The following is a 19,186-nucleotide window of genomic DNA, read 5'->3' on the forward strand; positions in this document are numbered from 1 at the left end:
TTTGCCGTTCGCAGAGTTCTCTTATAACAACAGTTATCAGGCCAGTCTAAAGATGGCACCGTTTGAGGCACTGTATGGCAGGAGGTGCAGGACTCCGTTGTATTGCAGTGAGACAGGTGAAAGTCAGTTGTTTGGGCCTGAGATTATAAAAGAGGCTGAAAGGCAGGTACAGGTCGTTCGTGAGAACCTGAAGGTGGCTCAGTCAAGACAGAAAAGCTATGCAGATACTCGACGATGAGAGTTGACCTTTGAGGAATGTGACTACGTATATCTGAAGGTGTCACCTATTAGAGGTTTGCGCAGATTCAAGGTCAAAGGGAAATTGTCGCCTCGTTACATTGGTCCGTTCAAGATCCTAGAGCGGAAAGGCGAGGTGGCCTACCAACTAGAGTTACCCGCACGGTTGTCAGACGTACACAATGTATTTCATATCTCCCAGTTGAAGAAATGTTTGAGGGTACCTAAGGAGCAGTTACCGCTGGAGGAACTGGATGTGCAGGAGGACTTGACTTATGAGGAGCACCCGATCAAAATACTGGATACAGCAGAGAGAGTTACCCGGAGTAAGAGGATACGAATGTGCAGAGTTCAGTGGAGTCACCATTCAGAGAATGAGGCTACCTGGGAACGAGAGGATGAGTTACAGGCAGATTTTCCCCAGCAATTTGCTAGCCCAGCCGAATCTCGAGGACGAGATTCCTTTTAAGAGGGGTAGGTTTGTAATACCCTAAATTTTGCAAAGTACAAAAATAGATTGAATGACATGATAGGTTAAAGGGTTACAGGATTTTTGATAAACAATTTTCTTAAAGTATAAAAATAAATATAGGGAAAACCATATGATTGTGCATCTCATGCTCTTTGCATTGATATTTTGGTTGCAGTTTATTTGAATTTAAATTTGAATTCAATTTCTTTATTCAAATTCAAAAGCAATTGTTCTTCTTCTTTCTTTTTCCTCTCCCTCTCTTCTCCTTTGGGCCCAGCCCAGCCGGCCCGCAGCCTCCCTCCTCTCCCTTCTTTCCCCTGCACGCGCGGCCCGCTCCCCCTGGCAGGCCCAGCCGCGCCCCGCCTCCTTCCCGTTCCAGCCCAGTCCTCGCGTGCGGCCCACTTTCTTGCCCCCGGCCCGATCCGCTCGCTCCCTCCCCTCCTTCTCTCTGGCGCGTGGGTCCCGCCGGTCGGATCCTCCTTCCCCGCACCTACCGGGACTCTGTTTCGAGCCCGAGCTCGACCGCACCTCCACGCCGCCTCCGCCTCGGGCCCGCACGCCCAGGCGCCCGCGGCCGCCCCTTTTTAAGCGCCGCTCGACCCCCGCCCCCTAAACCCTAGCCGCAGCCGCCCTTCGCGTCCTAACCCTAGCCGCCGCCGCCGCTTTGCCGTCCGCGCCTCGGGCCGCCGTCGACTCGCCGGTCCGCCGCCGCTTCCCGGCAATCATCTGCCCCCGAAGCACCACGAGGTGGTGAGGAAGCTCCCCGGCCGCTTTTCCCTCTCCCTCCCGCTCTCCCGTGCCCGCGCGTCGCTTCCCGCCAGGTCGCGCCGCCCCTCGCCGTCAGCCGCCGTCCACGGCCGCCCTCGCCCCTTCCAAGAGTCTCGAACTGACTCCCCTCGTCCCCCTCTCTCTCCCCGGCCAAATCCCATCCCGAATGGTCGCCGGAGACGCGAGATCGCGTACCTCCGGCGAGTCTCCGCCACTCGGGTCGCCGCCGGCGACCCCCCTCCGCCGCCCGAGCCCGCTCGCCCCCCCTCTGGCCGTTGGATCTAGATCCAACGGCTCAGGTCCGCCTAACCCGCGAGTCAAACAGATCGGGTACCGGTCAACCGCGCCGTTTTTCCAAATGAGCCCTTATGTTTTTCCAGATTCAACCCGCGCCGTCCTTTCCAGTGCAAAAGTTTTCGCGTTTAGGTCCTAATTCTTCTGTTTAGGCCCGTGAGGTTTTTCAAAATCGAACCCGCCGTCCAATATCCCTAGGTTTTGCGTTCTAACCCCTCTGTCTAGGGTTTAATTATGATCTAGCCCCTGGTTTCTCGGTTTTAGGTCCATTTTAGATCCAAATCTTTGCAGATCAGCCCCTGAAACCCTGTTTTAGCCCTAACTTCCCCGTTTTAACTCCGATTTCATCGATTCTTGCGCTCACGCGATCCTTACGATTTATGCAATGTTTCTAAAATATTATTTTGTTCTATTTCCATTGTTTGGTGTACTGTTCTTATTTTATTTTGTTTGTTTGTTTGTATGTGCTTGTGTGCGACGTTAGACGGTGCGCAGCTCGAGGATCCGCAGGGACAAGACTTTGAAGAATTTTCTGAGCAGCAGCAGTTTGCTAACGAAGGCAAGTGGTCCTTGATCATGTTCCCGTCCTATTAATATTACAATTACACCTTTTCTTTTTATGCATGCATGTGTCTAGAATATGATGGAACCCAATTAAGGATATGACTAGATTCTATTTAACTTCCTTGTTTAAACCTGGGTTGTTTTATTTATGTTATAGCTACGCTAGTTGCTTATTAATAGTTTTTGGACGTTTGGAACTATGTTACCTCCTGTATCCTTCATGTCCTTTGGTATACTGTTACGGCGATGAATAAGATTATTGAAAGAATTGGAACATGGAGAACCACCCAGGAAAACAGTACAACCACAGTACTATATGGCTCTGGTCTTGGCTCATTAATTAGAAACCTTGGCTTGTAAAGGTCTTACCGAAAGGGCAAGAGGGGAGTGCGTTGATGGGGTATAGCCCGGTCCTCTTGAGGTGTAGATATGATCCTGGGTAAGGCGTCTTCCTCATTAGGGAGGGTTATGACCACTGCGGCCTGAAACCTTAGCGGACCAATACAAGTTAGGGAATCTTTGTAAAGGCCTCGTAGTGAATCCCTGCCACTCACCTCGAAAGTGTTTAAGGGCCTTGCAAACCCTGGCATAAAGGGAAACACGAGCTGTGGGTAAAGTGTATGACCTCTGCAGAGTGAAAACTGATATATCAGCCGTGCTCACGGTTAAGAGCGGCTTGGACCCTCACATGATAATTGAACTTGAAGATGACTTAAGCTGATGTTCTTTATTGTTGTCGTTGTTGGCTTACTCAGTCTTTTATATAAGGGTTGGTATAAACTTAAACCTAGATAATGCTTGCTAAATAAAACTTGACCAACTAAAATGCTTATCGCAGTCAAACCATGTCAGCTTATCCTTGTTTTGGCCTTGCATGTCATACAATTTACTCCACTTGCTGAGTACCAACCATAAGTGTACTCACGCTTGCTTTATTAAAACCAATGCTGCTCAGAACAAGATAACTTACCGGAGTTTCCCGAAGATATTGGTGAATTCTAGGCGAGTGTCTCCCAGTCAACTGCCTGTGAAGTTGAGGTCCGCTGCTATTTATCGACGTTTGATTATTCGTTTAAGATTAAGACTGTCGGTCATGTAATAAAGTACTATTATACTTTTATTCGTTAATGCATTGCTTCGGATATTCGCTTGTGACGTCTACTGTATGTGCGGAACTTGATCCTGGCGCACATATGGGATGCATTCGGTTACCTTTTCTAAACCGGGTGTGACATGTACACAGTCCCGTAGCCTCGGGTCTGACAATATGTAGTGCAATTTTTGAATCACACACCATATCAAAGAAGTAATTCGGGGCATGAGCACCTCATTGCATCGATGCAGCCAAGAAAGTACTCGAAGAAGAACTTCAAGATGGAGCTTCAAAAGAAGCCGAAGACTACTTCGAAAGTACTCGAGAAGCCTGCAGTACTCAGCTACAAAGAGCTCGGGTGCTTGTCAGAGCCGGGGCTACGGGACTGTGTACATAACGTAGTTTAAATAGGATTAGGAGATGAGACTTGTCTTATCTCTTATTTATGTTGTTCTCTACTCGTATGGGAGTAGGACTAGTCGGTGCAGAAGGAAACTACTCGAGTTGTACTCGGGTACGATTCCTTGGCTAGTATTGGACTAGGATTCATTTAGCCCTGTCCTCCTGGATATATAAGTGGGGTAGGGACCCCTCAAAACATAACATCTACACCCAAGGCAATACAAACCACCATACAGGACGTAGGGTATTACGCACATCGTGGCCCGAACCTGTCTAAATCTTATGTTCCTTGCACCTTCGAGTTCCTGATCTCGGCGTCTCCTCACCTAAACCTACCACCTCGGGTATATCCCTCGGTGGGAGCTGGTAAAACACCGACAATCAGCGCCGTGTTGTTCCCCGCGCTTGCTGCCGCTGCCCTACGTCGCTCCCCCCACCGGCCGCCGTAGATCCCCGCGCCGGCCGCCGCCTCGGCTCCACGCGCTGCTCCACGCCGCTGCTGCTCACCTGCGCCCCCCGTCGCTCCCCGTATCAGCGCCGCGGCTCAGATGCGCCAGGAGTCACTGCCCCGCACCGCTCCCCCGCATCGGCTGCCACGGCTCCCTATGCGGGCTGCCGCTGCATCTACCCCGCGCCGGCCACACATCCTCCGCATAGGCCACTGCGGTTCCCCATGCCGGCCGCCGCTGCAGCTGCCTCGCTGTAACACCCTAAGGTAATCTCCTTAAATTTTAAAGAATTTATTTTGGTTCAAATGAAATTTCCAGGCCTTCTTTAATTTTTTTGGCATTTAAAGCAATATATAACACAAGAAAATAAAATTAATTATAAGGTCAACATGTTTGTGCATTCATGCTGGAGCATTATTTTCCTTGTGTTGAATTTATAGGGTTTGAATTCAAACTTATTTTGAATTCAATTAGATTTGGTTTGAATGGGTAGAGTATAGAAAAAGAAAAAGGAGAAGGAATAAAAGAAGGCAGCCCAACCCTCTCTCAGCCCGGCCCACTTCCCTCTCCCCCTCTCTTCTCTCGGGCCCTCTCTTCCCTCTCCCCTTTTCCCTGCGTGGGCCACGCCGGCCCATTTCCCTCCCCCGCCTGCGGCCCGCGCCCTCCTCTCCTTTCTCTCTCTGCCAGGCCGGCCCCGCGCGTCAGTGCCTTCTTCTCCCCCTCCTTCTTTCTTCTCTGGCGCAACGGCCCCCGAAACCGCCGGCGAGCTGCTCTCCCCGGGCCCGCACGCCAGTGTGCCCTCCGCCGCCCCACAAAAGGGGAACCCCTGCGCCCTGGTACCCAGAACCCTAGCCCTCACCGCCAGCTAAACCCCAGCGCCGCCGCTCCCTTTGCACCGCCGCGTCGCCCTCTCTGCCTTGCAGTCGGGCCGCTGCTCCGGCGTGCCACAGACCCCGGCAACCCCCGCGCTCGCCTCATCTCACCATCTAGAAACTTTCTGAGCCCCGCAATTTCACCCCGGGCCTCTGCATCGTCGGGATTCCGTGAAGAACCGCCGCCGGTGAGCTGTGCCGCCGCCCCAATTCCCTCGACGCCGGCCGGTCTCGGGCTGCCCTGACCCCCTAGTTACCTCCGCAGGAACCTTCCCGACCAATCCGCGCGGCCAAGGGACCCCGAGCCTCTCCACTGCCGCCTGCCCACGAGCGCCGCCCCGTTTCCTCCGCCGGTCGTCGTCGACTTCCCCATTCCGCTGCAGCCCGACCTCCACAACCCCTTGGTGAGCACCTCTTCCAACCCCTGCTCCTTTTGCGCCGGTTGTTGTAGGCCGTAGATCGCACCCGAGGCCGGAACGCGCGCGCCGTCGTTACGCCGGCGAGCCGAGCCGCCTGTCACCACGGGCCGTCCTCTCCGGCCGATGCCGCCCCTTCCTGAGCCCACCAGTGGGTTACCCATCCCGCGCTCGTACTCTACGGCCAAACCGCAGGTCAAAAGACCCGCTGTCGCCCCAGATCGCCTGCTCCGACAAAGTTCCGGTGAAGCGCCGCCGCCGAGGCTCAGCGCCGGCGTCGCAGCGCCGCCCCCGTCCGTTCCCCTTTGCCCTAGGCCGTCCGATGCAGATCTAGTGGCCCAAATCAGTCCCACGCGCGAGTCAAAGGGGCAGCGTACCGGTCAGCGCTGGTACTTTTGCTAAAGAGTCCCTGCGCTTCTCAAGAATCAACCCGCACTCCTGTGTAGTTCAAAAGAAATTGCTGTGGGGTCCTGTTTTACTCGTTTAGACCCCTGAGCTTTCCGGTTTTTAAACCCGCCGTCCATGCCATGAGTTTTAGCAAGTTAGCCCCTGGGTCTATGCTTTAATTATGTTTAGGTCCTCTGTTTTTGCGCAGAACCCCTTAGAACTTCCTGGTTTCTTGCAAATAGGCCCCTGGATCTTGTTTCAAGCGTAGTTTTCGCGTTTTAGCTCCGTTTTAGGTGTTCTTTATATCCACGCGATCGTTGTAACGCGTAGAATAGCTTTAGAATAGTTTTATGTGCTGTTTCTATATAATGTTGTACTATTTTCTTATAGTTTTGCTATTGTTTGTGCATGTGTGTATGTGTGGACCGTGCTTGTTGATCGTGAGTAGACGCGGAGCCTTTGGACCAGTACCAGGAGCAGCCATCTTCCAAGTAGTTTGAGCAGCAGCCGGGAGAGTACAAGGAAGGCAAGTATAACATGAACCTCCTATCACTTTTAAATACAATTTCATACCGTATTTTAATACTATATGCCTATAAGGACTTTCCTAGCCACTTTATATCCTTTAAATATATCCTTTGGGTTGCATTTTGGTTAGTTGTGCTAGGTTGCTGCGCTATAACACACTTGGTCCTTTTTAATATAATTTGATTAATGGCATATGCAACTTGATTCTGAGAGTGGCCCTCTGTGCTGTGTGCTTGAGTGGCTCACGTCTCTTTAAAAGATGTTTGGTCAGAAACTTGGTTTAGGGGGCCAGCACGGTGCTTAGTGCTTGGTTGGCCACTCTCCATAAGGACCGGTTCATAGAGCGACAACCTGGGACAACCGCGCAACCACAAGATTGGAATGGGACGGTCTTGACTTACTAATTTAGGTCGTGTTGGTTCGGGAGTAACTTACCTGCGTGGGCAAGAGGGGTGGTAAGCTTCAATGGTCCCTGCTCCTCCGGCTTGGTCTGTGCTGTGTGTCTTGTACCCCCGGAGGTGGGCCCCATCGTTGCTGATCCAGAATCCTTAGCGGTTACACCTTACCAACGTGATCCTTTGTAACGGTCTCGTAGTGTGCTAGCTAGCCATCTCACCTAAGGAAGTGTGATGAACAACTAGCATAGCTCACGACTTGTGGGTAAAGTTCTGCAACCTCTCGAGAGTGTAAAACTGATATATCAGCTGTGCTCACAGTCATGAGCGGCCCAGATCCTCCTTTTGATTAGTGGGGTTATCAACCTTTGATTAGGGAGATTCCCCGGGTGGTTTTGGTTTGGATGGTTCTCAGTAGCTCTTAATTAATACTGACTAATTCCTTATGTAATTTGGGTTCATGGTAATTCATCCACTTGTAGTAACTAGCTTTAATAAAATTTGCCAAGAATAAAAGCTAATGCAGTTGAGTCAGCTAGCCTAGAGCCTCATAGTTTGTGTTATACTTGTTGAGTACGAGTTTGTACTCACACTTGCTCCTCTACTTTTCTGTTCTATTTTGGATATCTTCGACTGCTGCTCAGTGCCCGGCAACGTGGAGGACTACGTCAGCGGCTTCGACGACTTCTAGGCGTTTGTCTCCCAGTCGACGTCCCTGTGGCACCCTGCTCTTCATGTATTTATTTTACGCTTCCGTATTTCTTGAACTGATCCTTGATTCAGTTGTAATAAAGATATTCATTTTATAATTTATACGCTTTTATTCATGACATGTGTTGTGATATCTTGATGATCTGTTGTATATATGCGTGACTTGGTCCTGGCGCATATATGATTGCTCGATTTATATTCTTATAAATCGGGTGTGACACTCGCGACGGCCATGGCTGCCTGCGCCGCTCGGCTAAGAGGAGGAGGAGGGGAGGTGTGACACTCAGGTAATTAGCTTGGTCACACATTAGAGTTTTGGTATGCTTGTATGTTTTAAGTATGGTAAGTGTGTATTTTATGTGTGCAATGCTATGGAAGAAGGGATATTTATGTAATTAATATTAACAAAAGGTCCTTTTATGCAAAATGGGTGGAGATGGGGGGAAAGTTTAAAAGCATAAGGGTTAGTGTGCAAAAAGCGATATCTGTGGTTAATTTGCAAAAAAATATATATGAAATTACCATAGGGTATATGTGTAAGGGTAACTTTACTTATGGATTTACATAAAATACGGAATTATTACTAAGTCTATTTTATTTCTAAAACTATTGCTCAAATGCAGATGAACCTTAAAGAGAAGTTGTAGAGTTTGAAAAACCATGCACTTTTGCTTTTTGGACCATCTTCATTTGAGCATTGGTTTAAAAGTTGCAAGTCCTTTACAGTAAGGTCCCTGCCTTTCTCTGAATTTACAGATCAGTCTACAAATCAGTTCATCCCCTTTCTTCCTCAGGCGCCTCTGCTCCCCCTGCTCTGCCTCCCCTGGTTCTTCTGCCGCCGGCGTAATGCGCCGCCCCTGGTCACCGCCGGCCACCCCCTGCTCTTCCCCGTCCACGCGTCGCCCCTCTGCTCGGCCACCGCTCCATCCCCCCCTGCTGGCGCCCTGCCCGCGCGCCACGGCGCCTGCGGCACTGCCGCACCGCCACCGGTGTTCCCTGCCGCCGCCGTGCATCCGAGGTCCATCCTCCCCGCTAGCATCCCCAAACCCGAGCTCAGCTTGCCGTGCCCCCTTTTGCCTCTCCAATTGCCTATAAAAAGACGCCCCGGACCCTCCCCGCGCGCGTGCACAGACCTCGCCGCCGCCCCATTAGCGCCGCCAGCTCCGGTCACCGTGGGACTCGCCCCTCCGCTCAGTTCCTTCCCAAACCGACTACACCAGTAGCTTCCCCGTGCCCCACTGCAGCCTCCCGGCCCGGCCCTTCCCTCTTTCGCCCGCCGGAAGCTCCCCGCCGCCGTGCGCCACCGGCCGCCGGTTCTGCCCTCCGTGGGCAGCTCGCCTCCGGCCATCCCAAGCCTCCCCGAGACTACCCACAGGTAGCGCAGGACCTCCTCATGCTCCCCCTCTCTTTTCCCCTCACCGCCGGCGACCCCTACGGCCGAATTTGGCCGGACCCGTACCTCCCCCCACCGCCGGCCATGGCCTGGACCCAATTGCTTGGAAGGTTTTTCTTCCAGGGGGTTTTCTGCTAAATGTTAAGGGCTGTTCTGTAAAGGATGGCTGTTATTTCATGTGAGAGCTTTTCCTGTCTTGTAAAATCCGTAACAATTCACAGAAAAATCCAAAAATAGCAAAACCAGTTTTGTTAGAAAATAGATTTCAAACTCTATGACTTTTGTTAATAGAGTTTAATTTGAAATAAAATATTTCTACCTGTGTTTTGAATCTAAAGTTAAGGGGTAAAATACACTCAATCTTGTTATTTCATGTTCTTTTGTTTTTTTTTAAAGTATAGTATGAATGTTTAATGAACTCTAGTTAACTTGTGTAAAGTTGCAAACTTAAACTTGTTTTAAATTTAACTTCTTTTATTTGAACTTTCAAATTTGAAATATTAAATAAACCTATTATATAACCTCTTCTAAATTAACACTATTGTTAGTCTCTAATGTGATATTTTATAATCAAATTTCTGTAATCTTTTATTTAAAAGTTTTTAATTCAAATTTTGGTTCATTTCAAATTTAATTTAAATGTTTTAGTTCTTATTACAATAAATTCTACCATATCTTTATAAATAGTGTTTCAAATCTAAACCCTCTTTATTTTATGCATGTTTGTGTGTTAATTGGATGAGTATAATATTTGAAATGTGAATTTTTAAATTTAAATTTCACTTTATTAATTTATTGCATTTCATATAGAATCAGCGACACTCGACGACGGAGATTATGAACTGGTCTTAGGGCAAGACCAAGGCTTTCCAGAAGATCCAGCACAAGTCGTCGAAGGACTAACCGAAACTCCAAACCCGAGTTCGGAAATCTCCGACTCTCCTGCCCCCACCCCCACTCAAGAAGGCAAGCCCCGGACATATCCCATTACTTTATTTACACTGCAATCTATGCCTATCTATATTATATCTTGCATTAAGTCTAGGAGTTGGAGTGAAACCCTAGATGCATGAATCCTAGGAATCCAATGTAATGCTTCCGAGTCCTTATCGGTTAGATGCTTCGCTAATAGGACCGGTAGAAGTCGGGTGATTTCCTGTCACTCGCGCGATATAGGAGTTGCATGTTTACATTTCTGCAACCACTATAAGGATGACGGACAGGGTCATGTGTTGTATCATGACCTGAGGTTTTACCCTGTCTGTTTCGATAAAAGTTTTAAGGCCGAAATGTATGGTAGTGGTGGCTAAGTTTTTGAAAGTACTAGCCACATGCCGCGAAATATGGTAAGCGGTAAGCCTAGTACCCGATTGGCCCGGCAAATGGACTTGTCTCCACCACTCGACTTTTATTTTATGTTTACACGCACCGACGTGTGGGAGTACGTTCTGCAAGGCAGACAGGAATACGGGTTTTGTAGTCGCGCTACAGACGTATGTCCTGTACACATTGGGTGTGCGTACGGTCCTGCAGTCGCTGGTGGTGGCCCTGATCCATAACCCGAAATATGACGGAAACGGTTGCTTGAAACACCCGGTTGGTTTTTCAAGCGTGTGTGTTAGGTTTACCTTGCAAGGTTAAATTCGATTCGAATCGTCCGCCTCTCACGAAGCTTGAGATTGCTTATCACTTCTGCCACATTGAGTAAAAAGTGGAACTAATGATGGATAATCTTGATGGATGATAATCACTACCTTGCTTGCTTAGTGTAGGTGCTAATCTAGAATAAATACTCAACTAGAAAATGAAAGCTAAAACTTGAAAATAGTTCATACTCTTTGTTACTTTTCAGCTGAAAATAAACCCAGAGCCTTTGCAATGCCTTCACGAGTCTAGTTATGGGCTAAGTATACCCAGCCCCGGGTAAGCCTTGCTGAGTATTAGAATACTCAGCCTTGCCAATATCTGTTTCAGGTATAACCTTCGAAAATCCCACGGACAACCTTGTGTGGCCTACGTCCGTTCCGTTTGGCTGGTCCGTGGAGTGGGACCCGTCCCAGACCGGCACTGACCCTCCGGAGTGACACCAAGCCCTGGGCTAAGCTTGGCGTTCGCCTTCGCGACGTGTGTAGTCGCGTAAAACTTTTTCTTCTGCTGTGAGTTTAGACAAGCTGTTACGCTTGTCAGTTTGAACATGGTTGTATAAATTTACTTCTCTTTGAACTCGTTTTGTAATAATGTATATATATGGCTGTAATTTAAAATTGATGAGCTATTCTGTGATGTGAACTCGCCTTCGTGCGAGGTAAACCTGCTTCGATCCTGCTGAACCGTGGTTGTATCGGGCGGAGACCGGACAGACCAAAGGATTGTTCCGTTTGAAGTGCGTTGGGCGGATTGCACTTGTACGGCGATCAATAGCGCACTTGAGCCGGAATAATTCGAGCGGTTCTGCCACAGGAGGGGGCCGCGGGAGAGGAGGGGAGGCGCCGCTGGGAGGTGGCGGCGAGATGGGGAGGGGAGGCGGCGGCGAGCCAGAAGTGGGGGAGAGGGAGGGGAGTCGGCGAGGAGATGCGAGGAGTAAGGGAGGGGAGGTGAAGATGGAGAGGAGCCAGCGGCGTGGGAGGATAAGATCGAGAAAAATAAAATGAGGAGAGGAATAAGAGAGTGGGGTGGGGGGGGGGAGGGGGAGTGAAATAGGGTAGTCATCATGATCCGGTGGTGATGCCATTTAAATCCATCACCGCCAGTTTCGTATTATGATCCGACAGTGATATCCAGCATCACCGTCGGTTCCAATACAATCTGGCGATGATAGATTATCACCGCCGATTTGGACCGAACCAGAGGTGATGAGGTGTTTGCCATGATAGATTTTGTAGCAGTGCACGCGCAGCATGCCTGCACATTTTATAGACATCACCAACTTATCTAATCAATTACTGTTTTTTTTCTGCAACTGAAAGAGTATCATTTTTGTTTTCTGCATATTGAAAGAGTATCATTTCTGTCTTCTGCATATTGAATTCGTTGATACTCTCCCTCGCATACGCATAACAGCCTAAATTAATGTAGCATGCAAACACACAGCTAAGAGGCGTTTGGCATAGCTTCACCCAAAACAGTTTCACCGGTGAACTAGTTTTACCTAGGTTCCAGTTTATTTTAGCACGTGCTTATAAAAATAGCTTTATACTACGCCTCGTGAAACGTCGTGGCCTTCGCTCTCACGGCGTTGCCCTTCGGTTCTGCTGCTGGTACTTCTAGCAAATAAATCAGTGCTGATGTTAACGTCGTGAACGTACCCTGGGCCGTGTGCTCGGGCGCGCGCAGCGAAGCGCGCGGACCATCCTAGTAACAACCTAGCAGCCGCAAGTAAACACGCACCGACAATCATCGATCATCTCTCCTTTCGCATTAGCAACCGCAGGAATATGGCATGCTCCTCAGCGGCCGCCAAGTTCACGGTGCGCAGGCGACCGGAGGTGCTGGTGGCGCCGGCGGCCCCTACGCCTCGTGAGCTGAAGCGGCTCTCGGATTTTGATGCGCAGGACAGTCTGCGGATCCAAATCCCCTCATCCAGTTCTATCGGAGGAACGAGTCCATGGGCGGCAAGGACCCCGTGCGGGTTATACGGGAGGCTCTTGCCAAAGCCCTTGTGCCCTACTACCCGTTCGCTGGACGGCTCCGAGAGCACGATGGATGCAAGCTCGGCGTCGACTGCACCGGTGAGGGGGTTTTGTTCGTCGAGGCCGACGTTGATATCGGCCTTGAGCACTTTGGTGATCCCCTACTGCCGCCCTTCCCGTGCCTCGAGGAGCTCATCTTTGACGTCCCCGGCTCTCCTGCCATCCTCAACACTCCCCTCCTGCTCTTCCAGGTAACCTCTGAATGCTCGTCTTTCCTTCAACACTATTGAACCTGCTAAGCAAAACGAATAGAATTTGCGAAATTCAAAATTGTTGCGTGGCGAGTAGCGACAGCATATCATACTTTAGTGGAAATCTGGCCATTTTATGTCTGCTGTGCAGGTGACGCGACTCTCCTGTGGAGGATTCATCCTTGCGGTCCGACTGAACCACACCATGGCTGACGCACAGGGGCTGACACAGTTCTTGGGCGCCGTGGCAAAGCTTGCGCGGGGTGTCACGACCCAAAACTTTTTTTTTACATGATAAAAAATTTAACCACATCATCATGAGCATCATTCAAGCATAATGGAGCATCATGTGCATATAATTATTGGAGATAATTGAATTTCTTGCTTTAATTATGAGAAGGGTTGTAAAGAAAGTTTAAATTTTTACTGAGTAACTACGCCTCCAAAAATTTTAGTCAAATACTAGATTTCAAATGATGAATTTTGAGAATTTTGGATGTTTAACCCAAGCCATAAAATTCTAGAAAAATTTGAAAACTGCAGTTTTGCTCGAATTTTTGTGAGCAATCCTTAATAGTTTTTTGAGTGTTTGTTGTTGCATTATGTTGTTCGTAATTTAATCTTGCTCCAGTAAATTGTTGATGATTTTTGGAGCTCGGGAGGTACATGATTTTGAATTTATAAGTTGAATTGTCAATTTTCTTTATTCTTTACTCACCCGGGCCCACCCGTCAGCGGGCCCACCCGTCAGCCCCCCTCTCTCTCTCTCCCTGTGATGCGGCCCGGCGATGCCGGTTGGCCAGCCGTGGCGGCATCGCCACGCCGTCGGCCGCTGGCTGGTCCAGCGTGGCCGCGGGGTGACGCCACCCCGACGCCCGCGTCCCTTTCTCCCCTTCTCTCTCTCTCTCTCTCTCTCCCTCGGGCGCATTTCGTCCTCCTTGTGAAACCCTAACCCCGCCCGAGCTGCGCTGCTTCTTCCTCCTACTGCCGCTCGCCACGATTCGCCATCACCGGCGCACCTCCGCTCGATTCCGCGCGCGCAGCACCTCCTCCTCCTCGCTCAGTCCAGACCCTCCGCCACCTCTCTCCCCGCCTGCAGCCGCTCTCCGCTGCGCCGCCTCCGCCACCTCACGCTGCCCTTCCGTGCCGTGGGTGAGCACCCCCGACGCGTCGAGCCCCTCATGCGCTCCCCGCTTCCGCCCATCCGCGCTTGTGGCCGAGCCCCCGTCGCCGCCCGCCGCGTCGCGCGCGTGCATTCGCGCGCGCAAGCCGCGTCGTGGGCCCGCTCTGGCGCACCCCTGTGGTGAGTCAAGGCCCGAGGCCGGCCTTGACTCCGCCCCGGCCGGGTCTGACCTCCCGGGCCCACCTATCGGCACCTGGGAGCGCCAGATCCGGGTGGCACTAGCGTTTTTTCCGCGTGTTTTCTTTTGTTTAATTATGCTGCAAAATTGTAAATTGCATAGTAAATTGTGTAGATCTCCAAAACTTGTGAAACTTGATTTTTTTTTATTCCTAGGTGATGACTCTACTTAGAAAAATTATTGTTGTGCATGTTAATATCCTGTACACTTAGTTGTGAATTATTCTTGCCAAAGTGAATGAATTGCTTAATAATTGTTAGGATGCTCTAAAAATGTCAATTAAATCCTATTGGAATCTTGGTGAAATGTTCTATCTATAGGTACAACTTATGCAAATGATTTTATGCTGATTAATAGGAATTTGGAGTGTTAAATGATATTTTGCTTGCAAGCTTGTCTAAATTATAACTTTTGCTTAAAAGGTGATAAAACTTCCAAACCACTTCTGTTAGCTTTGTATTCATGTCTAGTTTCCCTGTTAATTTCCTGAGAATTTATGAAAATGTTTAACTTGTCTTTTAAGATTTAACTCATTTAAAGTAGCTGAAAATTGTGGAATTCATAAATAATTCTAATGAAATAACTTTGTTGCAAATCCAACTCCCATGAGCTCCTAATGATGTCCTATGCATGCAAATAATAAAACTTGATTTATGCTTGCTATATGCGTTGTTTCGAACAATCCTCGTTTTGGTTCTTATATATTTGCGAGCGTAATCGGTGAGCTCCTTATTTACCGTGTGTTTGGTTGGGGAGCGAGCTGGAGCGGAGCCGCTCCGCTCCCCTTTTCTGCGTGTTTGGTTGGAAGCAACGAAGAGCGGAGTGGCTCCGGTGCGGAATATTCGCATGAGATTCGGAACGAGAGCGCTTGCCCAAAATGACCAGACGCGAGCGCTCTCGTTCGTTCGCTGCCTCCCGCGCCCCCCCCGCCAGCAGGCGCCGCCCCCGCCAGTAGGCGCCCCCACCCCCCCCCCCCGAGGAAGCTGGCAGAATCTAGGCGCCCGCGGCCGCTCCCCGCCGGAAGGAGCCCAGGCGGCCAGGCGCCGCCCCCCCCCCCCGCCGGACGGGATCCAGGCACCCGCGGCCGCTCCCCGGAAGGAGCCCAGGCGGCCAGGCCTCCCCCCCCCCCGCCGGTTCCCCCGGGCGCCGGCGCCGGAGGATCCAGGCGCCCAGGCGCCGCCCCCCCCCCCGCCGGACGGGATCCAGGCACCCGCGGCCGCTCCCCGGAAGGAGCCCAGGCGGCCAGGCCTCCCCCCCCCGCCGGTTCCCCCCGGGCGCCGGCGCCGGAGGATCCAGGCGCCCAGGCGCCGCCCCCCCCCCCCCCGAGGGCGAGGAACCCAGGCCGCCCCGCCACCGCTCGCCGGCTATGTTGAATGGGATGGTTCTCCAACCAAATATGGAATAGAATGGTTCTGCTCCACCGCGCTCTCCAACCAAATAAAAAATGGAGTGGCTCCGTTCCGCTTACCAAACGTAGAACGGAGCGGCTCCATTCTCAGAAATTGGAATGGAGCCGTTCCATTCAAGTCGGCTCCCCAACCAAACGGATCCTTAGTGTTCGCGTGCTTCCTTGTTAAATGTGATGCTCATTATTTATTTTATCATATCATTTTTATGTCATCAACATCATGCTAATACATACATTCCATTCATGCATTATAGTGACTGAGACGCCGGAGAACGAGCCCATTGAGCCCGCCGAGATCATCGAAATCGAGCCGGGAATTGATTTTATTGTCGAGCCGGAAGATAACCAAGGCAAGCAGCTAAGCATGATTCCTTGACCCATTTAATTTGATTTGGATTTAGTTATTTCACTCGGTACATATATGTTTATGCTAAATATTATCTATTGTATCGTCGATCCTATTTTTATGCATTGACCTCCCTTGCTTTTATATACCCATATCTTGACACTTATAGATAGTAACTAATCAATTGAACTAATGCTTAGCCATGTTTAGAATTAATTCATGACTTGGAAGACGTTGTTGGGAATAGGAGCACTTGCACAACACACAACTTTTACCTTGCTTGCGATTATCCGAGTTTGGGAATGATGGAAGATGTATGGGTCTAGTTGGAAAAGAAATGGTATCGTGGTTTGGGCGGAATGTAGGGCCTCGAGAAAGGAGTCTCGTAGGCATAGTCCGCTTGAATCGATTAAGGACCGTCCGATGATGACCTCGGTTTTGAGCATGTTATCGTACTACCACATATCCAATCATGGTATGGATGAGCCGATTACCTTCTAAGTATTAATCTTTGATGCACGGTTCTAGATGCGTGGCCATAGGCTTTGCAGAGAGGCTTAGGGGTGTCCCCCGGTGGACCTAGGTAACTCTCCGCGCAAGTTAGGCGTGATGTTCAACGGTTGAGACTTATCGGGAAAGGTTGATGCGAGTACCCCCTTACTCAATGTGATCAGTTGAGTGAGTCGCATGGTCCTTGTGTCGTGTGGGTAAAGAAGTACACCCTGCAAGGTTGTTTAATCAATTCGAATTGCTGCGCTCTCGGTTATGAGCAAGCTCAATATCCAATAAATTCTTTGTAGAAGTATCGTTTTGTTCGGATGTGGTACAAGTCACCTCATGACACTTAATTGTTTTGTAATTCAATTAACTAAAACTTGAGGCGGGTTGAGCAAGATAATTAAATTGCTAGGAAGCTAGGTGTTGGATTAGAAAGCTCATGCTTATGCAAAGTACTTAACCCTAAAGCCTTATTGGTTTTTAAAGCCCTCATTTGCATAATCCTTGGTTATTAATTAATTGCGTAAGTCTTGCGAATACCTTTGTACTCATATTGCTTTGTTAACTAAGTTGCAGGTGAGCCGGAGGTTGTGTTTGGCTACTTCTATCCCGCCGACCCCGGTGCGGGCGAGAAGTAGGTCGATGCGGCCTAGATGGTGTCCTTAAGCAAGACCCCATCAATTTATCGTTATTTAGTTATCCGCTGCGAACTCGTTATTTTGGGGATGACATGTTCAACTTTAATTTGATAAACTATATCCCTTACTAATGTTAAGTAGTGAGCCCGAGGCTTGGATGTTGTTGTTGAACTTTAATTTCGGATTCGAACCTATCCTTTGTTGAACTTGTAGTTGCTTAAAATTTGCTCTTTGTGGTACATCGTGATATATGAGATTGTGACGGTATGTGTATATGCATGATCTTGGGCATATGGCGGAGCACATACCGGGACTACGGATTTGATATTATTTTTGACGAATGATGAGTTGGTCATTTCTAATTAGATGTGGGTTAACACGTGACACACTCCTAGCGCGAGCACGTTTAGCTCTCATCTTAATTAATGCTAATGACCGGCGGTTTCGCTTAAAATGATATTAAATTGGGCACTTGTCACACGGGTGCGCAGGCTCCGTCCGTGCTACAGGTGTGGAAACGGGAGCTGCTGGAGGGGCGCAACCAGCAACAGCCGGCGCTGGTGCACGACAAGTTGGAAGAGGTGCCGGGCAGTGACACTGACACAGGCCAGCAGTATCATGCTTCCGTTAGATAACGCGGCGCTCCGGCTCCGCTCCTTCTTCTTCGGGCCCCGAGAGATCGCTGCTATTCGAGCCCAGCTCCCGCCGCACCTTCAGAAGCGTGCCACAAAGTTCGACACCATCGCGGGATGCATGTGGAAGTTCCGCACGATGGCGCTGGCCCCGGACCCCAACGAGGTGATGGTGCTGATGGTGGTCGTCGACGCCCGCGGCCGCGGACGCAAGACCGCCGCGGACGGCATCCCCATGGGCTACTACGGAAACGCGTTCGCGCTCCCGGTCGCCACATCGACGGCCGGGGAGCTCTGCACGAACCCCTTGAGCTACGCCGTTGAGCTGGTGAAGAAGGCGAAGAACCAGGTGGACATGGAGTACATGCAGTCAACGGCCGACCTCATCGTGCTGCGCAGGGGGCAAAGTCCGCGCATCACGCTGGCATGTACTTTCTGTCAGACGAAACCAAGGCCAGGTTTGACGACCTCGACTTAGGATGGGGCAAGGCAAGCCGGTGTATGGGGGTCCAGCAGAAGCCGTCGGCGTCCCGTCCGTTCCCTGGCTGGCGAGCTTCCTCTTAGCCTCCAAGAACGCCAAACGGGGAGGACGGCATCGTCGTACCGATCTGCCTGCCTGTTGCTGCTATGGATAGGTTGGTGGAAGAGATGAGCAAGCTGCTGCGCCTATCAGCCGATGTGACCCTTCTGCACCAGCCTCACGTATTTCCTGTCTCAGCGCTATGAATAGTTCACCATGTGCTGACTATGACCAAAATGAAACTTCATCTCGTCGCATAGTAGCATGAGAATAGAGTCCAGTGGTATGCTCTTGTATGTTTGTCCCAAGGGTTCTATTGATCCTATATACATGTTATCAATACAATAATGCCGTGCTCATCAGCTAAATAATTAACTTGCACGCGTGTTCTCACTCATCACCACACCTAGATCGGGTAATGATGGATTAACATCAAATCCAAAGAAAGACACATCCAATTCAAGTCCTTGCTATAAATTCCATTGTTCAATCTAAATCCAAAAATCTAGGTAATGTCCAAACCAAATGCTTTAAATCCATGACCGGGATAACCCAACAATAAATAAATTTAGCAGCACCTTCTCACCATTTTTTTTCACGAGATCAACTGATGATTTCTTTTGGATACAAATAACATTCCTTACAAGGTTATATAAGGACCGATCTCGAGCAGATCAATTAAATCAACATGCGAGCTTATTCTTATGCATATTTGGTAATTGTAAGGTATGTTACTTAATTATATTATTGTACTTACGAATAATTGGAGAGGACAAGAAAAATTTGTTGGAGAGAGAGCCATAGAGGAGTAGAAGACCAGCAAGGGTGTCCAAACCAAGTTGGAGGTCCCAATATCCCAATTTAAGCTCACCCGGAGTCCACGAGTAGTCCATATTAAAATCGAGACCTAGGCCATATATTG

At 49.7% G+C, this 19,186-nt stretch overlaps 1 pseudogene; it reads left to right on the forward strand.

Annotated features, from left to right (window-relative positions):
* Window positions 1-12,415: 12,415 nt before the first annotated feature.
* LOC112878656 lies at window positions 12,416-18,446 on the forward strand (annotated as a pseudogene).
* The last annotated feature ends 740 nt before the right edge of the window (window positions 18,447-19,186 follow it).

The sequence above is a fragment of the Panicum hallii genome, unplaced genomic scaffold (genome assembly GCF_002211085.1).
Source record: "Panicum hallii strain FIL2 unplaced genomic scaffold, PHallii_v3.1 scaffold_280, whole genome shotgun sequence".
In the NCBI taxonomy this organism is placed as follows: Eukaryota; Viridiplantae; Streptophyta; class Magnoliopsida; order Poales; family Poaceae; genus Panicum; species Panicum hallii.